General features: G+C 35.9%; 3 non-coding genes across 3 annotated transcripts; all 3 read right to left on the bottom strand.

The window, feature by feature from the left end:
* Positions 1 to 106: 106 nt before the first annotated feature.
* On the bottom strand, positions 107 to 199 carry TRNAI-UAU (transfer RNA isoleucine (anticodon UAU)). The gene is given in 2 exon segments: positions 107 to 142; positions 162 to 199. It is a non-coding gene; the product is annotated as a tRNA-Ile (tRNA).
* An 11,664-nt stretch (positions 200 to 11,863) lies between these two features.
* Positions 11,864 to 11,956, bottom strand: TRNAI-UAU (transfer RNA isoleucine (anticodon UAU)). Its single transcript is given in 2 exon segments — positions 11,864 to 11,899; positions 11,919 to 11,956. It is a non-coding gene; the product is annotated as a tRNA-Ile (tRNA).
* A 1,715-nt stretch (positions 11,957 to 13,671) lies between these two features.
* Positions 13,672 to 13,764, bottom strand: TRNAI-UAU (transfer RNA isoleucine (anticodon UAU)). Its single transcript is given in 2 exon segments — positions 13,672 to 13,707; positions 13,727 to 13,764. It is a non-coding gene; the product is annotated as a tRNA-Ile (tRNA).
* Between the last annotated feature and the right edge of the window lie 8,943 nt (positions 13,765 to 22,707).

The raw sequence follows: 22,707 nt of genomic DNA, 5'->3' as shown, positions 1-22,707 counted from the left end.
TTCTTTCTTTCTTCCATCCTTTGTAATATCATATTAAATATTAAGGTAGCAGTTTATAATCAATGACTAATGACATAAGAAAAGGAAAAAAAACAGTATACAAAGATGCTCCAGGTGAGGCTTGAACTCACAACCTCAGCATTGCTCAACAGATATCATTTTATAAGTACCACGCGCTGACCAATTGCGCCACTGGAGCACTTTGCAGCTTTGGTTGGTTATGCTAGATGTGGATTTTATTTAATACAATCAGAACAGTCATAAGAATTGAAAAAGAAAATCATTTTTGGTGATGAATGATGAGCAACAAAGGAACATGCATGCCAGATGGTACTTGAATAAGCTGTCCACAGTGATAGAAAAGGTTTAAAAAACAACAACAACAATGTTATCTTAATTAATGTCATATTTTAGCTTATGTGGTTATTTTTTACAAGCTAAACACTGCAAGACTGTTTTACTGTTGAAGCAAGGATAAAATATCAACTCTAGTGAAGAGACACTTGCTGTAATGACTTCCACCCCATATGGGACTTGGACCCCCTGGCTTAGGAGGGCAGTGACTTATCCATTATGCCAGTGGTGCTTACTGATGTTCTTATTTAAGACTGTTAGGTTTTTAATAGTCAATTATTTATTTTTGAGGAAAAAGTGAAGCTGTTTACTGTGTTCTTTGCATTACCAAGTCCAGCAAGAAATGTGCTGGTACTATCCAGAGCTGTCAGTATGGATTATCATGCTATATTGCAGAAAATCAATTTGATGCAACTGCTCTACCAACAGTATGTTAATCTTTTCCATTGCTGTTTTGTTGGCTGACTGAAGGAAGATATGCAGTGCATTTGAACCAAAGCAGATGTGTGCTGACAAGTTAAATGCACAATCATGTTTGTGTTTGTTTTTTCTTTCTTTCTTCCATCCTTTGTAATATCATATTAAATATTAAGGAAGCAGTTTATAATCAATGACTAATGACATAAGAAAAGGAAAAAAAAAAAACAGTATACAAAGATGCTCCAGGTGAGGCTTGAACTCACAACCTCGGCATTGCTCAACAGATACTGTCTTATAAATACCGCGCGCTGACCAATTGCGCCACTGGATCACTTTGCAGAATTAATTGGTTATGCTAGATGTGGATTTTATTCAATACAATCAGTACAGTCATAAGAATTGAAAAGAAAATCATTTTTGGTGATGAATGATGAGCAACAAAGGAACATGCATGCCAGATTGTACTTGAATAAGCTGTCCACGGTGACAGAAAAGGTTTAAAAAACAACAACAACAATGTTATCATAATTAATGCCATACTTTAGCTTCTGTGGTCATTTTTTACAAGCTAAACACTGCAAGACTGTTTTACTGTTGAAGCAAGGATAAAATATCAACTCTAGTGATGAGACACTTGCTGTAATGATCTCCACCCCATATGGGACTTGGACCCCCTGGCTTAGGAGGGCAGTGACTTATCCATTATGCCAGTGGTGCTTACTGATGTTCTTATTTAAGACTGTTAGGTTTTTAATAGTCAATTTTTTATTTTTGAGGAAAAAGTGAAGCTGTTTACTGTGTTCTTTCATTACCAAGTCCAGCAAGAAATGTGCTGGTACTATCCAGAGCTGTCAGTATGGATTATCATGCTATATTGCAGAAAATCAATTTGATGCAACTGCTTTACCAACAGTATGTTAATCTTTTCCATTGCTGTTTTGTTGGCTGACTGAAGGAAGATATGCAGTGCATTTGAACCAAAGCAGATGTGTGCTGACAACTTAAATGCACAATCATGTTTGTGTTTTTTCTTTCTTTCTTCCATCGTTTCTAATATCATATTAAATATTAAGGTAGCAGTTTATAATCAATGACTAATGACATAAGAAAAGGAAAAAAAAACAGTATACAAAGATGCTCCAGGTGAGGCTTGAACTCACAAGCTCAGCATTGCTCAACATATACTGTCTTATAAGTACCGCGCGCTGACCAATTGCACCACTGGAGCACTTTGCAGCATTAGTTGGTTTTGCTAGATGTGGATTTTATTCAATACAATCAGTACAGTCATAAGAATTGAAAAAGAAAATCATTTTTGGTGATGAATGATGAGCAACAAAGGAACATGCATGCCAGATGGCACTTGAATAAGCTGTCCACGGTGATAGAAAAGGTTTAAAAAACAACAACAACATTGTTATTATAATTAATGTCATATTTTAGCTTCTGTGGTCATTTTTTGCAAGCTAAACACTGCAAGACTGTTTTACAGTTGAAGCAAGGATAAAATATCAACTCTAGTGATGAGACACTTGCTGTAATGACTTCCAACTCAGACGGGACTTAAACCCACAAGCACTGGCTTAGGAGAACAGTTCCTTATCCATTATGCCAGTGGTGCTTACTGATGTCCTTATTTAAGACTGATAGGTTTTTAATAGTCAATTATTTATTTTTGAATAAAATTGAAGCTGTTTACTGTGTTCTTTGCATTACCAAGTCCAGGAAGAAATGTGCTGGTACTATCCAGAGCTGTCAGTATGGATTATCATGCTATATTGCAGAAAATCAATTTGATGCAACTGCTTTACCAACAGTATGTTAATCTTTTCCATTGCTGTTTTGTTGGCTGACTGAAGGAAGATATGCAGTGCATTTGAACCAAAGCAGATGTGTGCTGACAACTTAAATGCACAATCATGTTTGTGTTTTTTCTTTCTTTCTTCCATCCTTTGTAATATCATATTAAATATTAAGGTAGCAGTTTATAATCAATGACTAATGACAAGGAAAAAAAACAGTATACAAAGATGCTCCAGGTGAGGCTTGAACTCAAAACCTCGGCATTGCTTAACAGATACTGTCTTATAAGTACCGCGCGCCGACCAATTGCGCCACTGGAGCACTATGCAGCATTCGTTGGTTATGCTAGATGTGGATTTTATTCAATACAATCAGTACAGTCATAAGAATTGAAAAAGAAAATCATTTTTGGTGATGAATGATGAGCAACAAAGGAACATGCATGCCAGATGGCACTTGAATAAGCTGTCCACGGTGATAGAAAAGGTTTAAAAAACAACAACAACAACAATGTTATCATAATAAATGTCATATTTTAGCTTCTGTGGTCATTTCTTGCAAGCTAAACACTGCAAGACTGTTTTACAGTTGAAGCAAGGATAAAATATCAACTAGTGATGAGACACTTGCTGTAGTGACTTCCACCCCATATGGGACTTGGACCCCCTGGCTTAGGAGGGCAGTGACTTATCCTTTATGCCAGTGGTGCTTACTGATGTTCTAATTTAAGGCTGTAAGGTTTTTAATATTCAATTATTTATTTTTGAGGAAAAAGTGAAGCTGTTTACTGTGTTCTTTGCATTACCAAGTCCAGCAAGAAATGTGCTGGTACTATCCAGAGCTGTCAGTATGGATTATCATGCTATATTGCAGAAAATCAATTTGATGCAACTGCTTTACCAACAGTATGTTAATCTTTTCCATTGCTGTTTTGTTGGCTGACTTAAGGAAGATATGCAGTGCATTTGAACCAAAGCAGATGTGTGCTGACAAGTTAAATGCACAATCATGTTTGTGTTTGTTTGTTTTTTCTTTCTTTCTTCCATCGTTTGTAATATCATATTAAATATTAAGGTAGCAGTTTATAATCAATGACTAATGACATAAGAAAAGGAAAAAAAACAGTATACAAAGATGCTCCAGGTGAGGCTTGAACTCACAAGCTCGGCATTGCTCAACATATACTGTCTTATAAGTACCGCGCGCTGACCAATTGCACCACTGGAGCACTTTGCAGCATTAGTTGGTTTTGCTAGATGTGGATTTTATTCAATACAATCAGTACAGTCATAAGAATTGAAAAAGAAAATCATTTTTGGTGATGAATGATGAGCAACAAAGGAACATGCATGCCAGATGGCACTTGAATAAGCTGTCCACGGTGATAGAAAAGGTTTAAAAAACAACAACAACAATGTTATTATAATTAATGTCATATTTTAGCTTCTGTGGTCATTTTTTGCAAGCTAAACACTGCAAGACTGTTTTACAGTTGAAGCAAGGATAAAATATCAACTCTAGTGATGAGACACTTGCTGTAATGACTTCATACTCAGACGGGACTTAAACCCACAAGCACTGGCTTAGGAGAACAGTTCCTTATCCATTATGCCAGTGGTGCTTACTGATGTCCTTATTTAAGACTGATAGGTTTTTAATAGTCAATTATTTATTTTTGAATAAAATTGAAGCTGTTTACTGTGTTCTTTGCATTACCAAGTCCAGGAAGAAATGTGCTGGTACTATCCAGAGCTGTCAGTATGGATTATCATGCTATATTGCAGAAAATCAATTTGATGCAACTGCTTTACCAACAGTATGTTAATCTTTTCCATTGCTGTTTTGTTGGCTGACTGAAGGAAGATATGCAGTGCATTTGAACCAAAGCAGATGTGTGCTGACAACTTAAATGCACAATCATGTTTGTGTTTTTTCTTTCTTTCTTCCATCCTTTGTAATATCATATTAAATATTAAGGTAGCAGTTTATAATCAATGACTAATGACATAAGAAAAGGAAAAAAAACAGTATACAAAGATGCTCAAGGTGAGGCTTGAACTCACAACCTCGGCATTGCTCAACAGATACCATCTTATAAGTACCACGCGCTGACCAATTGCGCCACTGGAGCACTTTGCAGCTTTGATTGGTTATGCTAGATGTGGATTTTATTTAATACAATCAGTACAGTCATAAGAATTGAAAAAGAAAATCATTTTTGGTGATGAATGATGAGCAACAAAGGAACATGCATGCCAGATGGTACTTGAATAAGCTGTCCACGGTGATAGAAAAGGTTTAAAAAACAACAACAACAACAACAACAACAACAACAATGTTATCTTAATTAATGTCATATTTTAGCTTCTGTGGTCATTTTTTACAAGCTAAACACTGCAAGACTGTTTTACTGTTGAAGCAAGGATAAAATATCAACTCTAGTGATGAGACACTTGCTGTAATGACTTCCACCCCATATGAGACTTGGACCCCCTGGCTTAGGAGGGCAGTGACTTATCCATTATGCCAGTGGTGCTTACTGATGTTCTTATTTAAGACTGTTAGGTTTTTAATAGTCAATTATTTATTTTTGAGGAAAAAGTGAAGCTGTTTACTGTGTTCTTTGCATTACCAAGTCCAGCAAGAAATGTGCTGGTACTATCCAGAGCTGTCAGTATGGATTATCATGCTATATTGCAGAAAATCAATTTGATGCAACTGCTTTACCAACAGTATGTTAATCTTTTCCATTGCTGTTTTGTTGGCTGACTGAAGGAAGATATGCAGTGCATTTGAACCAAAGCAGATGTGTGCTGACAAGTTAAATGCACAATCATGTTTGTGTTTGTTTTTTCTTTCTTTCTTCCATCCTTTGTAATATCATATTAAATATTAAGGAAGCAGTTTATAATCAATGACTAATGACATAAGAAAAGGAAAAAAAAACAGTGTACAAAGATGCTCCAGGTGAGGCTTGAACTCACAACCTCGGCATTGCTCAACAGATACCGTCTTATAAATACCGCGTGCTGACCAATTGCGCCACTGGATCACTTTGCAGCATTAATTGGTTATGCTAGATGTGGATTTTATTCAATACAATCAGTACAGTCATAAGAATTGAAAAAGAAATTCATTTTTGGTGATGAATGATGAGCAACAAAGGAACATGCATGCCAGATGGTACTTGAATAAGCTGTCCACGGTGATAGAAAAGGTTTAAAAAACAACAACAACAATGTTATCATAATTAATGCCATACTTTAGCTTCTGTGGTCATTTTTTACAAGCTAAACACTGCAAGACTGTTTTACTGTTGAAGCAAGGATAAAATATCAACTCTAGTGATGAGACACTTGCTGTAATGATCTCCACCCCATATGGGACTTGGACCCCCTGGCTTAGGAGGGCAGTGACTTATCCATTATGCCAGTGGTGCTTACTGATGTTCTTATTTAAGACTGTTAGGTTTTTAATAGTCAATTTTTTATTTTTGAGGAAAAAGTGAAGCTGTTTACTGTGTTCTTTGCATTACCAAGTCCAGCAAGAAATGTGCTGGTACTATCCAGAGCTGTCAGTATGGATTATCATGCTATATTGCAGAAAATCAATTTGATGCAACTGCTTTACCAACAGTATGTTAATCTTTTCCATTGCTGTTTTGTTGGCTGACTGAAGGAAGATATGCAGTGCATTTGAACCAAAGCAGATGTGTGCTGACAACTTAAATGCACAATCATGTTTGTGTTTTTTCTTTCTTTCTTCCATCGTTTCTAATATCATATTAAATATTAAGGTAGCAGTTTATAATCAATGACTAATGACATAAGAAAAGGAAAAAAAAACAGTATACAAAGATGCTCCAGGTGAGGCTTGAACTCACAAGCTCAGCATTGCTCAACATATACTGTCTTATAAGTACCGCGCGCTGACCAATTGCACCACTGGAGCACTTTGCAGCATTAGTTGGTTTTGCTAGATGTGGATTTTATTCAATACAATCAGTACAGTCATAAGAATTGAAAAAGAAAATCATTTTTGGTGATGAATGATGAGCAACAAAGGAACATGCATGCCAGATGGCACTTGAATAAGCTGTCCACGGTGATAGAAAAGGTTTAAAAAACAACAACAACATTGTTATTATAATTAATGTCATATTTTAGCTTCTGTGGTCATTTTTTGCAAGCTAAACACTGCAAGACTGTTTTACAGTTGAAGCAAGGATAAAATATCAACTCTAGTGATGAGACACTTGCTGTAATGACTTCCAACTCAGACGGGACTTAAACCCACAAGCACTGGCTTAGGAGAACAGTTCCTTATCCATTATGCCAGTGGTGCTTACTGATGTCCTTATTTAAGACTGATAGGTTTTTAATAGTCAATTATTTATTTTTGAATAAAATTGAAGCTGTTTACTGTGTTCTTTGCATTACCAAGTCCAGGAAGAAATGTGCTGGTACTATCCAGAGCTGTCAGTATGGATTATCATGCTATATTGCAGAAAATCAATTTGATGCAACTGCTTTACCAACAGTATGTTAATCTTTTCCATTGCTGTTTTGTTGGCTGACTGAAGGAAGATATGCAGTGCATTTGAACCAAAGCAGATGTGTGCTGACAACTTAAATGCACAATCATGTTTGTGTTTTTTCTTTCTTTCTTCCATCCTTTGTAATATCATATTAAATATTAAGGTAGCAGTTTATAATCAATGACTAATGACAAGGAAAAAAAACAGTATACAAAGATGCTCCAGGTGAGGCTTGAACTCAAAACCTCGGCATTGCTTAACAGATACTGTCTTATAAGTACCGCGCGCCGACCAATTGCGCCACTGGAGCACTATGCAGCATTCGTTGGTTATGCTAGATGTGGATTTTATTCAATACAATCAGTACAGTCATAAGAATTGAAAAAGAAAATCATTTTTGGTGATGAATGATGAGCAACAAAGGAACATGCATGCCAGATGGCACTTGAATAAGCTGTCCACGGTGATAGAAAAGGTTTAAAAAACAACAACAACAACAATGTTATCATAATAAATGTCATATTTTAGCTTCTGTGGTCATTTCTTGCAAGCTAAACACTGCAAGACTGTTTTACAGTTGAAGCAAGGATAAAATATCAACTAGTGATGAGACACTTGCTGTAGTGACTTCCACCCCATATGGTACTTGGACCCCCTGGCTTAGGAGGGCAGTGACTTATCCTTTATGCCAGTGGTGCTTACTGATGTTCTAATTTAAGGCTGTAAGGTTTTTAATATTCAATTATTTATTTTTGAGGAAAAAGTGAAGCTGTTTACTGTGTTCTTTGCATTACCAAGTCCAGCAAGAAATGTGCTGGTACTATCCAGAGCTGTCAGTATGGATTATCATGCTATATTGCAGAAAATCAATTTGATGCAACTGCTTTACCAACAGTATGTTAATCTTTTCCATTGCTGTTTTGTTGGCTGACTTAAGGAAGATATGCAGTGCATTTGAACCAAAGCAGATGTGTGCTGACAAGTTAAATGCACAATCATGTTTGTGTTTGTTTGTTTTTTCTTTCTTTCTTCCATCGTTTGTAATATCATATTAAATATTAAGGTAGCAGTTTATAATCAATGACTAATGACATAAGAAAAGGAAAAAAAACAGTATACAAAGATGCTCCAGGTGAGGCTTGAACTCACAAGCTCGGCATTGCTCAACATATACTGTCTTATAAGTACCGCGCGCTGACCAATTGCACCACTGGAGCACTTTGCAGCATTAGTTGGTTTTGCTAGATGTGGATTTTATTCAATACAATCAGTACAGTCATAAGAATTGAAAAAGAAAATCATTTTTGGTGATGAATGATGAGCAACAAAGGAACATGCATGCCAGATGGCACTTGAATAAGCTGTCCACGGTGATAGAAAAGGTTTAAAAAACAACAACAACAATGTTATTATAATTAATGTCATATTTTAGCTTCTGTGGTCATTTTTTGCAAGCTAAACACTGCAAGACTGTTTTACAGTTGAAGCAAGGATAAAATATCAACTCTAGTGATGAGACACTTGCTGTAATGACTTCATACTCAGACGGGACTTAAACCCACAAGCACTGGCTTAGGAGAACAGTTCCTTATCCATTATGCCAGTGGTGCTTACTGATGTCCTTATTTAAGACTGATAGGTTTTTAATAGTCAATTATTTATTTTTGAATAAAATTGAAGCTGTTTACTGTGTTCTTTGCATTACCAAGTCCAGGAAGAAATGTGCTGGTACTATCCAGAGCTGTCAGTATGGATTATCATGCTATATTGCAGAAAATCAATTTGATGCAACTGCTTTACCAACAGTATGTTAATCTTTTCCATTGCTGTTTTGTTGGCTGACTGAAGGAAGATATGCAGTGCATTTGAACCAAAGCAGATGTGTGCTGACAACTTAAATGCACAATCATGTTTGTGTTTTTTCTTTCTTTCTTCCATCCTTTGTAATATCATATTAAATATTAAGGTAGCAGTTTATAATCAATGACTAATGACATAAGAAAAGGAAAAAAAACAGTATACAAAGATGCTCAAGGTGAGGCTTGAACTCACAACCTCGGCATTGCTCAACAGATACCATCTTATAAGTACCACGCGCTGACCAATTGCGCCACTGGAGCACTTTGCAGCTTTGATTGGTTATGCTAGATGTGGATTTTATTTAATACAATCAGTACAGTCATAAGAATTGAAAAAGAAAATCATTTTTGGTGATGAATGATGAGCAACAAAGGAACATGCATGCCAGATGGTACTTGAATAAGCTGTCCACGGTGATAGAAAAGGTTTAAAAAACAACAACAACAACAACAACAACAACAATGTTATCTTAATTAATGTCATATTTTAGCTTCTGTGGTCATTTTTTACAAGCTAAACACTGCAAGACTGTTTTACTGTTGAAGCAAGGATAAAATATCAACTCTAGTGATGAGACACTTGCTGTAATGACTTCCACCCCATATGAGACTTGGACCCCCTGGCTTAGGAGGGCAGTGACTTATCCATTATGCCAGTGGTGCTTACTGATGTTCTTATTTAAGACTGTTAGGTTTTTAATAGTCAATTATTTATTTTTGAGGAAAAAGTGAAGCTGTTTACTGTGTTCTTTGCATTACCAAGTCCAGCAAGAAATGTGCTGGTACTATCCAGAGCTGTCAGTATGGATTATCATGCTATATTGCAGAAAATCAATTTGATGCAACTGCTTTACCAACAGTATGTTAATCTTTTCCATTGCTGTTTTGTTGGCTGACTGAAGGAAGATATGCAGTGCATTTGAACCAAAGCAGATGTGTGCTGACAAGTTAAATGCACAATCATGTTTGTGTTTGTTTTTTCTTTCTTTCTTCCATCCTTTGTAATATCATATTAAATATTAAGGAAGCAGTTTATAATCAATGACTAATGACATAAGAAAAGGAAAAAAAAACAGTGTACAAAGATGCTCCAGGTGAGGCTTGAACTCACAACCTCGGCATTGCTCAACAGATACCGTCTTATAAATACCGCGTGCTGACCAATTGCGCCACTGGATCACTTTGCAGCATTAATTGGTTATGCTAGATGTGGATTTTATTCAATACAATCAGTACAGTCATAAGAATTGAAAAAGAAATTCATTTTTGGTGATGAATGATGAGCAACAAAGGAACATGCATGCCAGATGGTACTTGAATAAGCTGTCCACGGTGATAGAAAAGGTTTAAAAAACAACAACAACAATGTTATCATAATTAATGCCATACTTTAGCTTCTGTGGTCATTTTTTACAAGCTAAACACTGCAAGACTGTTTTACTGTTGAAGCAAGGATAAAATATCAACTCTAGTGATGAGACACTTGCTGTAATGACTTCCACCCCATATGGGACTTGGACCCCCTGGCTTAGGAGGGCAGTGACTTATCCATTATGCAAGTGGTGCTTACTGATGTTCTTATTTAAGACTGTTTGGTTTTTAATAGTCAATTATTGATTTTTGAGGAAAAAGTGAAGCTGTTTACTGTGTTCTTTGCATTACCAAGTCCAGCAAGAAATGTGCTGGTACTATCCAGAGCTGTCAGTATGGATTATCATGCTATATTGCAGAAAATCAATTTGATGCAACTGCTTTACCAACAGTATGTTAATCTTTTCCATTGCTGTTTTGTTGGCTGACTGAAGGAAAATATGCAGTGCATTTGAACCAAAGCAGATGTGTGCTGACAACTTAAATGCACAATCATGTTTGTGTTTTTTCTTTCTTTCTTCCATCCTTTGTAATATCATATTAAATATTAAGGTAGCAGTTTATAATCAATGACTAATGACATAAGAAAAGGAAAAAAAAAACAGTATACAAAGATGCTCCAGGTGAGGCTTGAACTCACAAGCTCGGCATTGCTCAACATATACTGTCTTATAAGTACCGCGCGCTGACCAATTGCACCACTGGAGCACTTTGCAGCATTAGTTGGTTTTGCTAGATGTGGATTTTATTCAATACAATCAGTACAGTCATAAGAATTGAAAAAGAAAATCATTTTTGGTGATGAATGATGAGCAACAAAGGAACATGCATGCCAGATGGTACTTGAATAAGCTGTCCACGGTGATAGAAAAGGTTTAAAAAAAAAACAACAACAATGTTATTATAATTAATGTCATATTTTAGCTTCTGTGGTCATTTTTTGCAAGCTAAACACTGCAAGACTGTTTTACAGTTGAAGCAAGGATAAAATATCAACTCTAGTGATGAGACACTTGCTGTAATGACTTCCAACTCAGACGGGACTTAAACCCACAAGCACTGGCTTAGGAGAACAGTTCCTTATCCATTATGCCAGTGGTGCTTACTGATGTCCTTATTTAAGACTGATAGGTTTTTAATAGTCAATTATTTATTTTTGAATAAAATTGAAGCTGTTTACTGTGTTCTTTGCATTACCAAGTCCAGGAAGAAATGTGCTGGTACTATCCAGAGCTGTCAGTATGGATTATCATGCTATATTGCAGAAAATCAATTTGATGCAACTGCTTTACCAACAGTATGTTAATCTTTTCCATTGCTGTTTTGTTGGCTGACTGAAGGAAGATATGCAGTGCATTTGAACCAAAGCAGATGTGTGCTGACAACTTAAATGCACAATCATGTTTGTGTTTTTTCTTTCTTTCTTCCATCCTTTGTAATATCATATTAAATATTAAGGTAGCAGTTTATAATCAATGACTAATGACATAAGAAAAGGAAAAAAAACAGTATACAAAGATGCTCCAGGTGAGGCTTGAACTCACAACCTCGGCATTGCTCAACAGATGCCATCTTATAAGTACCACGCGCTGACCAATTGCGCCACTGGAGCACTTTGCACCTTTGATTGGTTATGCTAGATGTGGATTTTATTTAATACAATCAGTACAGTCATAAGAATTGAAAAAGAAAATCATTTTTGGTGATGAATGATGAGCAACAAAGGAACATGCATGCCAGATGGTACTTGAATAAGCTGTCCACGGTGATAGAAAAGGTTTAAAAAACAACAACAACAACAATGTTATCTTAATTAATGTCATATTTTAGCTTCTGTGGTCATTTTTTACAAGCTAAACACTGCAAGACTGTTTTACAGTTGAAGCAAGGATAAAATATCAACTCTAGTGATGAGACACTTGCTGTAATGACTTCCACCCCATATGGGACTTGGACCCCCTGGCTTAGGAGGGCAGTGACTTATCCATTATGCCAGTGGTGCTTACTGATGTTCTTATTTAAGACTGTTAGGTTTTTAATAGTCAATTATTTATTTTTGAGGAAAAAGTGAAGCTGTTTACTGTGTTCTTTGCATTACCAAGTCCAGCAAGAAATGTGCTGGTACTATCCAGAGCTGTCAGTATGGATTATCATGCTATATTGCAGAAAATCAATTTGATGCAACTGCTTTACCAACAGTATGTTAATCTTTTCCATTGCTGTTTTGTTGGCTGACTGAAGGAAGATATGCAGTGCATTTGAACCAAAGCAGATGTGTGCTGACAAGTTAAATGCACAATCATGTTTGTGTTTGTTTTTTCTTTCTTTCTTCCATCCTTTGTAATATCATATTAAATATTAAGGAAGCAGTTTATAATCAATGACTAATGACATAAGAAAAGGAAAAAAAAACAGTATACAAAGATGCTCCAGGTGAGGCTTGAACTCACAACCTCGGCATTGCTCAACAGATACTGTCTTATAAATACCGCGCGCTGACCAATTGCGCCACTGGATCACTTTGCAGCATTGATTGGTTATGCTAGATGTGGATTTTATTCAATACAATCAGTACAGTCATAAGAATTGAAAAGAAAATCATTTTTGGTGATGAATGATGAGCAACAAAGGAACATGCATGCCAGATGGTACTTGAATAAGCTGTCCACGGTGATAGAAAAGGTTTAAAAAACAACAACAACAACAATGTTATCATAATTAATGCCATACTTTAGCTTCTGTGGTCATTTTTTACAAGCTAAACACTGCAAGACTGTTTTACTGTTGAAGCAAGGATAAAATATCAACTCTAGTGATGAGACACTTGCTGTAATGACTTCTACCCCATATGGGACTTGGACCCCCTGGCTTAGGAGGGCAGTGACTTATCCATTATGCCAGTGGTGCTTACTGATGTTCTAATTTAAGACTGTTAGGTTTTTAATAGTCAATTATTTATTTTTGAGGAAAAAGTGAAGCTGTTTACTGTGTTCTTTGCATTACCAAGTCCAGCAAGAAATGTGCTGGTACTATCCAGAGCTGTCAGTATGGATTATCATGCTATATTGCAGAAAATCAATTTGATGCAACTGCTTTACCAACAGTATGTTAATCTTTTCCATTGCTGTTTTGTTGGCTGACTGAAGGAAGATATGCAGTGCATTTGAACCAAAGCAGATTTGTGCTGACAACTTAAATGCACAATCATGTTTGTGTTTTTTCTTTCTTTCTTCAATCCTTTGTAATATCATATTAAATATTAAGGTAGCAGTTTATAATCAATGACTAATGACATAAGAAAAGGAAAAAAAAAACAGTATACAAAGATGCTCCAGGTGAGGCTTGAACTCACAACCTCGGCATTGCTCAACTGATACCGTCTTATAAATACCACGCGCTGACCAATTGCGCCACTGGAGCACTTTGCAGCTTTGATTGGTTATGCTAGATGTGGATTTTATTTAATACAATCAGTACAGTCATAAGAATTGAAAAAGAAAATCATTTTTGGTGATGAATGATGAGCAACAAAGGAACATGCATGCCAGATGGTACTTGAATAAGCTGTCCACGGTGATAGAAAAGGTTTAAAAAACAACAACAACAATGTTATCATAATTAATGCCATACTTTAGCTTCTGTGGTCATTTTTTACAAGCTAAACACTGCAAGACTGTTTTACTGTTGAAGCAAGGATAAAATATCAACTCTAGTGATGAGACACTTGCTGTAATGACTTCCACCCCATATGGGACTTGGACCCCCTGGCTTAGGAGGGCAGTGACTTATCCATTATGCAAGTGGTGCTTACTGATGTTCTTATTTAAGACTGTTAGGTTTTTAATAGTCAATTATTTATTTTTGAGGAAAAAGTGAAGCTGTTTACTGTGTTCTTTGCATTACCAAGTCCAGCAAGAAATGTGCTGGTACTATCCAGAGCTGTCAGTATGGATTATCATGCTGTATTGCAGAAAATCAATTTGATGCAACTGCTTTACCAACAGTATGTTAATCTTTTCCATTGCTGTTTTGTTGGCTGACTGAAGGAAGATATGCAGTGCATTTGAACCAAAGCAGATGTGTGCTGACAACTTAAATGCACAATCATGTTTGTGTTTTTTCTTTCTTTCTTCCATCCTTTGTAATATCATATTAAATATTAAGGTAGCAGTTTATAATCAATGACTAATGACATAAGAAAAGGAAAAAAAAAACAGTATACAAAGATGCTCCAGGTGAGGCTTGAACTCACAAGCTCGGCATTGCTCAACATATACTGTCTTATAAGTACCGCGCGCTGACCAATTGCACCACTGGAGCACTTTGCAGCATTAGTTGGTTTTGCTAGATGTGGATTTTATTCAATACAATCAGTACAGTCATAAGAATTGAAAAAGAAAATCATTTTTGGTGATGAATGATGAGCAACAAAGGAACATGCATGCCAGATGGTACTTGAATAAGCTGTCCACGGTGATAGAAAAGGTTTAAAAAACAACAACAACAACAACAATGTTATTATAATTAATGTCATATTTTAGCTTCTGTGGTCATTTTTTGCAAGCTAAACACTGCAAGACTGTTTTACAGTTGAAGCAAGGATAAAATATCAACTCTAGTGATGAGACACTTGCTGTAATGACTTCCAACTCAGACGGGACTTAAACCCACAAGCACTGGCTTAGGAGAACAGTTCCTTATCCATTATGCCAGTGTTGCTTACTGATGTCCTTATTTAAGACTGATAGGTTTTTAATAGTCAATTATTTATTTTTGAATAAAATTGAAGCTGTTTACTGTGTTCTTTGCATTACCAAGTCCAGGAAGAAATGTGCTGGTACTATCCAGAGCTGTCAGTATGGATTATCATGCTATATTGCAGAAAATCAATTTGATGCAACTGCTTTACCAACAGTATGTTAATCTTTTCCATTGCTGTTTTGTTGGCTGACTGAAGGAAGATATGCAGTGCATTTGAACCAAAGCAGATGTGTGCTGACAACTTAAATGCACAATCATGTTTGTGTTTTTTCTTTCTTTCTTCCATCGTTTCTAATATCATATTAAATATTAAGGTAGCAGTTTATAATCAATGACTAATGACATAAGAAAAGGAAAAAAAAACAGTATACAAAGATGCTCCAGGTGAGGCTTGAACTCACAAGCTCGGCATTGCTCAACATATACTGTCTTATAAGTACCGCGCGCTGACCAATTGCACCACTGGAGCACTTTGCAGCATTAGTTGGTTTTGCTAGATGTGGATTTTATTCAATACAATCAGTACAGTCATAAGAATTGAAAAAGAAAATCATTTTTGGTGATGAATGATGAGCAACAAAGGAACATGCATGCCAGATGGCACTTGAATAAGCTGTCCACGGTGATAGAAAAGGTTTAAAAAACAACAACAACAATGTTATTATAATTAATGTCATATTTTAGCTTCTGTGGTCATTTTTTGCAAGCTAAACACTGCAAGACTGTTTTACAGTTGAAGCAAGGATAAAATATCAACTCTAGTGATGAGACACTTGCTGTAATGACTTCCAACTCAGACGGGACTTAAACCCACAAGCACTGGCTTAGGAGAACAGTTCCTTATCCATTATGCCAGTGGTGCTTACTGATGTCCTTATTTAAGACTGATAGGTTTTTAATAGTCAATTATTTATTTTTGAATAAAATTGAAGCTGTTTACTGTGTTCTTTGCATTACCAAGTCCAGGAAGAAATGTGCTGGTACTATCCAGAGCTGTCAGTATGGATTATCATGCTATATTGCAGAAAATCAATTTGATGCAACTGCTTTACCAACAGTATGTTAATCTTTTCCATTGCTGTTTTGTTGGCTGACTGAAGGAAGATATGCAGTGCATTTGAACCAAAGCAGATGTGTGCTGACAACTTAAATGCACAATCATGTTTGTGTTTTTTCTTTCTTTCTTCCATCCTTTGTAATATCATATTAAATATTAAGGTAGCAGTTTATAATCAATGACTAATGACAAGGAAAAAAAACAGTATACAAAGATGCTCCAGGTGAGGCTTGAACTCAAAACCTCGGCATTGCTTAACAGATACTGTCTTATAAGTACCGCGCGCCGACCAATTGCACCACTGGAGCACTATGCAGCATTAATTGGTTATGCTAGATGTGGATTTTATTCAATACAATCAGTACAGTCATAAGAATTGAAAAAGAAAATCATTTTTGGTGATGAATGATGAGCAACAAAGGAACATGCATGCCAGATGGTACTTGAATAAGCTGTCCACTGTGATAGAAAAGGTTTAAAAAACAACAACAACAACAATGTTATCATAATAAATGTCATATTTTAGCTTCTGTGTTCATTTCTTGCAAGCTAAACACTGCAAGACTGTTTTACAGTTGAAGCAAGGATAAAATATCAACTAGTGATGAGACACTTGCTGTAGTGACTTCCACCCCATATGGGACTTGGACCCCCTGGCTTAGGAGGGCAGTGACTTATCCATTATGCCAGTGGTGCTTACTGATGTTCTAATTTAAGGCTGTTAGGTTTTTAATAGTCAATTATTTATTTTTGAGGAAAAAGTGAAGCTGTTTACTGTGTTCTTTGCATTACCAAGTCCAGCAAGAAATGTGCTGGTACTATCCAGAGCTGTCAGTATGGATTATCATGCTATATTGCAGAAAATCAATTTGATGCAACTGCTTTACCAACAGTATGTTAATCTTTTCCATTGCTGTTTTGTTGGCTGACTGAAGGAAGATATGCAGTGCATTTGAACCAAAGCAGATGTGTGCTGACAAGTTAAATGCACAATCATGTTTGTGTTTGTTTTTTCTTTCTTTCTTCCATCGTTTGTAATATCATATTAAATATTAAGGTAGCAGTTTATAATCAATGACTAATGACATAAGAAAAGGAAAAAAAACAGTATACAAAGATGCTCCAGGTGAGGCTTGAACTCACAAGCTCGGCATTGCTCAACATATACTGTCTTATAAGTACCGCGCGCTGACCAATTGCACCACTGGAGCACTTTGCAGCATTAGTTGGTTTTGCTAGATGTGGATTTTATTCAATACAATCAGTACAGTCATAAGAATTGAAAAAGAAAATCATTTTTGGTGATGAATGATGAGCAACAAAGGAACATGCATGCCAGATGGCACTTGAATAAGCTGTCCACGGTGATAGAAAAGGTTTAAAAAACAACAACAACAATGTTATTATAATTAATGTCATATTTTAGCTTCTGTGGTCATTTTTTGCATGCTAAACACTGCAAGACTGTTTTACAGTTGAAGCAAGGATAAAATATCAACTCTAGTGATGAGACACTTGCTGTAATGACTTCCAACTCAGACGGGACTTAAACCCACAAGCACTGGCTTAGGAGAACAGTTCCTTATCCATTATGCCAGTGGTGCTTACTGATGTCCTTATTTAAGACTGATAGGTTTTTAATAGTCAATTATTTATTTTTGAATAAAATTGAAGCTGTTTACTGTGTTCTTTGCATTACCAAGTCCAGGAAGAAATGTGCTGGTACTATCCAGAGCTGTCAGTATGGATTATCATGCTATATTGCAGAAAATCAATTTGATGCAACTGGTTTACCAACAGTATGTTAATCTTTTCCATTGCTGTTTTGTTGGCTGACTGAAGGAAGATATGCAGTGCATTTGAACCAAAGCAGATGTGTGCTGACAACTTAAATGCACAATCATGTTTGTGTTTTTTCTTTCTTTCTTCCATCCTTTGTAATATCATATTAAATATTAAGGTAGCAGTTTATAATCAATGACTAATGACATAAGAAAAGGAAAAAAAACAGTATACAAAGATGCTCAAGGTGAGGCTTGAACTCACAACCTCGGCATTGCTCAACAGATACCATCTTATAAGTACCACGCGCTGACCAATTGCGCCACTGGAGCACTTTGCAGATTTGATTGGTTATGCTAGATGTGGATTTTATTTAATACAATCAGTACAGTCATAAGAATTGAAAAAGAAAATCATTTTTGGTGATGAATGATGAGCAACAAAGGAACATGCATGCCAGATGGTACTTGAATAAGCTGTCCACGGTGATAGAAAAGGTTTAAAAAACAACAACAACAACAACAACAACAATGTTATCTTAATTAATGTCATATTTTAGCTTCTGTGGTCATTTTTTACAAGCTAAACACTGCAAGACTGTTTTACTGTTGAAGCAAGGATAAAATATCAACTCTAGTGATGAGACACTTGCTGTAATGACTTCCACCCCATATGGGACTTGGACCCCCTGGCTTAGGAGGGCAGTGACTTATCCATTATGCAAGTGGTGCTTACTGATGTTCTTATTTAAGACTGTTAGGTTTTTAATAGTCAATTATTTATTTTTGAGGAAAAAGTGAAGCTGTTTACTGTGTTCTTTGCATTACCAAGTCCAGCAAGAAATGTGCTGGTACTATCCAGAGCTGTCAGTATGGATTATCATGCTATATTGCAGAAAATCAATTTGATGCAACTGCTTTACCAACAGTATGTTAATCTTTTCCATTGCTGTTTTGTTGGCTGACTGAAGGAAGATATGCAGTGCATTTGAACCAAAGCAGATGTGTGCTGACAAGTTAAATGCACAATCATGTTTGTGTTTGTTTTTTCTTTCTTTCTTCCATCCTTTGTAATATCATATTAAATATTAAGGAAGCAGTTTATAATCAATGACTAATGACATAAGAAAAGGAAAAAAAAACAGTATACAAAGATGCTCCAGGTGAGGCTTGAACTCACAACCTCGGCATTGCTCAACAGATACTGTCTTATAAATACCGCGCGCTGACCAATTGCGCCACTGGATCACTTTGCAGCATTAATTGGTTATGCTAGATGTGGATTTTATTCAATACAATCAGTACAGTCATAAGAATTGAAAAGAAAATCATTTTTGGTGATGAATGATGAGCAACAAAGGAACATGCATGCCAGATGGTACTTGAATAAGCTGTCCACGGTGATAGAAAAGGTTTAAAAAACAACAACAACAACAACAATGTTATCATAATTAATGCCATACTTTAGCTTCTGTGGTCATTTTTTACAAGCTAAACACTGCAAGACTGTTTTACTGTTGAAGCAAGGATAAAATATCAACTCTAGTGATGAGACACTTGCTGTAATGACTTCTACCCCATATGGGACTTGGACCCCCTGGCTTAGGAGGGCAGTGACTTATCCATTATGCCAGTGGTGCTTACTGATGTTCTAATTTAAGACTGTTAGGTTTTTAATAGTCAATTATTTATTTTTGAGGAAAAAGTGAAGCTGTTTACTGTGTTCTTTGCATTACCAAGTCCAGCAAGAAATGTGCTGGTACTATCCAGAGCTGTCAGTATGGATTATCATGCTATATTGCAGAAAATCAATTTGATGCAACTGCTTTACCAACAGTATGTTAATCTTTTCCATTGCTGTTTTGTTGGCTGACTGAAGGAAGATATGCAGTGCATTTGAACCAAAGCAGATGTGTGCTGACAACTTAAATGCACAATCATGTTTGTGTTTTTTCTTTCTTTCTTCAATCCTTTGTAATATCATATTAAATATTAAGGTAGCAGTTTATAATCAATGACTAATGACATAAGAAAAGGAAAAAAAAAACAGTATACAAAGATGCTCCAGGTGAGGCTTGAACTCACAACCTCGGCATTGCTCAACAGATACCGTCTTATAATTACCACGCGCTGACCAATTGCGCCACTGGAGCACTTTGCAGCTTTGATTGGTTATGCTAGATGTGGATTTTATTTAATACAATCAGTACAGTCATAAGAATTGAAAAAGAAAATCATTTTTGGTGATGAATGATGAGCAACAAAGGAACATGCATGCCAGATGGTACTTGAATAAGCTGTCCACGGTGATAGAAAAGGTTTAAAAAACAACAACAACAATGTTATCATAATTAATGCCATACTTTAGCTTCTGTGGTCATTTTTTACAAGCTAAACACTGCAAGACTGTTTTACTGTTGAAGCAAGGATAAAATATCAACTCTAGTGATGAGACACTTGCTGTAATGACTTCCACCCCATATGGGACTTGGACCCCCTGGCTTAGGAGGGCAGTGACTTATCCATTATGCAAGTGGTGCTTACTGATGTTCTTATTTAAGACTGTTAGGTTTTTAATAGTCAATTATTTATTTTTGAGGAAAAAGTGAAGCTGTTTACTGTGTTCTTTGCATTACCAAGTCCAGCAAGAAATGTGCTGGTACTATCCAGAGCTGTCAGTATGGATTATCATGCTATATTGCAGAAAATCAATTTGATGCAACTGCTTTACCAACAGTATGTTAATCTTTTCCATTGCTGTTTTGTTGGCTGACTGAAGGAAGATATGCAGTGCATTTGAACCAAAGCAGATGTGTGCTGACAACTTAAATGCACAATCATGTTTGTGTTTTTTCTTTCTTTCTTCCATCATTTGTAATATCATATTAAATATTAAGGTAGCAGTTTATAATCAATGACTAATGACATAAGAAAAGGAAAAAAAAAACAGTATACAAAGATGCTCCAGGTGAGGCTTGAACTCACAAGCTCGGCATTGCTCAACATATACTGTCTTATAAGTACCGCGCGCTGACCAATTGCACCACTGGAGCACTTTGCAGCATTAGTTGGTTTTGCTAGATGTGGATTTTATTCAATACAATCAGTACAGTCATAAGAATTGAAAAAGAAAATCATTTTTGGTGATGAATGATGAGCAACAAAGGAACATGCATGCCAGATGGTACTTGAATAAGCTGTCCACGGTGATAGAAAAGGTTTAAAAAACAACAACAACAACAACAATGTTATTATAATTAATGTCATATTTTAGCTTCTGTGGTCATTTTTTGCAAGCTAAACACTGCAAGACTGTTTTACAGTTGAAGCAAGGATAAAATATCAACTCTAGTGATGAGATACTTGCTGTAATGACTTCCAACTCAGACGGGACTTAAACCCACAAGCACTGGCTTAGGAGAACAGTTCCTTATCCATTATGCCAGTGTTGCTTACTGATGTCCTTATTTAAGACTGATAGGTTTTTAATAGTCAATTATTTATTTTTGAATAAAATTGAAGCTGTTTACTGTGTTCTTTGCATTACCAAGTCCAGGAAGAAATGTGCTGGTACTATCCAGAGCTGTCAGTATGGATTATCATGCTATATTGCAGAAAATCAATTTGATGCAACTGCTTTACCAACAGTATGTTAATCTTTTCCATTGCTGTTTTGTTGGCTGACTGAAGGAAGATATGCAGTGCATTTGAACCAAAGCAGATGTGTGCTGACAACTTAAATGCACAATCATGTTTGTGTTTTTTCTTTCTTTCTTCCATCCTTTGTAATATCATATTAAATATTAAGGTAGCAGTTTATAATCAATGACTAATGACATAAGAAAAGGAAAAAAAACAGTATACAAAGATGCTCCAGGTGAGGCTTGAACTCACAAGCTCGGCATTGCTCAACATATACTGTCTTATAAGTACCGCGCGCTGACCAATTGCACCACTGGAGCACTTTGCAGCATTAGTTGGTTTTGCTAGATGTGGATTTTATTCAATACAATCAGTACAGTCATAAGAATTGAAAAAGAAAATCATTTTTGGTGATGAATGATGAGCAACAAAGGAACATGCATGCCAGATGGTACTTGAATAAGCTGTCCACGGTGATAGAAAAGGTTTAAAAAACAACAACAACAACAATGTTATTATAATTAATGTCATATTTTAGCTTCTGTGGTCATTTTTTGCAAGCTAAACACTGCAAGACTGTTTTACAGTTGAAGCAAGGATAAAATATCAACTCTAGTGATGAGACACTTGCTGTAATGACTTCCAACTCAGACGGGACTTAAACCCACAAGCACTGGCTTAGGAGAACAGTTCCTTATCCATTATGCCAGTGTTGCTTACTGATGTCCTTATTTAAGACTGATAGGTTTTTAATAGTCAATTATTTATTTTTGAATAAAATTGAAGCTGTTTACTGTGTTCTTTGCATTACCAAGTCCAGGAAGAAATGTGCTGGTACTATCCAGAGCTGTCAGTATGGATTATCATGCTATATTGCAGAAAATCAATTTGATGCAACTGCTTTACCAACAGTATGTTAATCTTTTCCATTGCTGTTTTGTTGGCTGACTGAAGGAAGATATGCAGTGCATTTGAACCAAAGCAGATGTGTGCTGACAACTTAAATGCACAATCATGTTTGTGTTTTTTCTTTCTTTCTTCCATCCTTTGTAATATCATATTAAATATTAAGGTAGCAGTTTATAATCAATGACTAATGACATAAGAAAAGGAAAAAAAACA

This window comes from Pseudophryne corroboree, chromosome 4, assembly GCF_028390025.1.
Source record: "Pseudophryne corroboree isolate aPseCor3 chromosome 4, aPseCor3.hap2, whole genome shotgun sequence".
Lineage (NCBI taxonomy): Eukaryota > Metazoa > Chordata > Amphibia > Anura > Myobatrachidae > Pseudophryne > Pseudophryne corroboree.
Note: the sequence above shows the minus strand (reverse complement) of the source record. Positions and strands in the feature narration are given on the sequence as shown.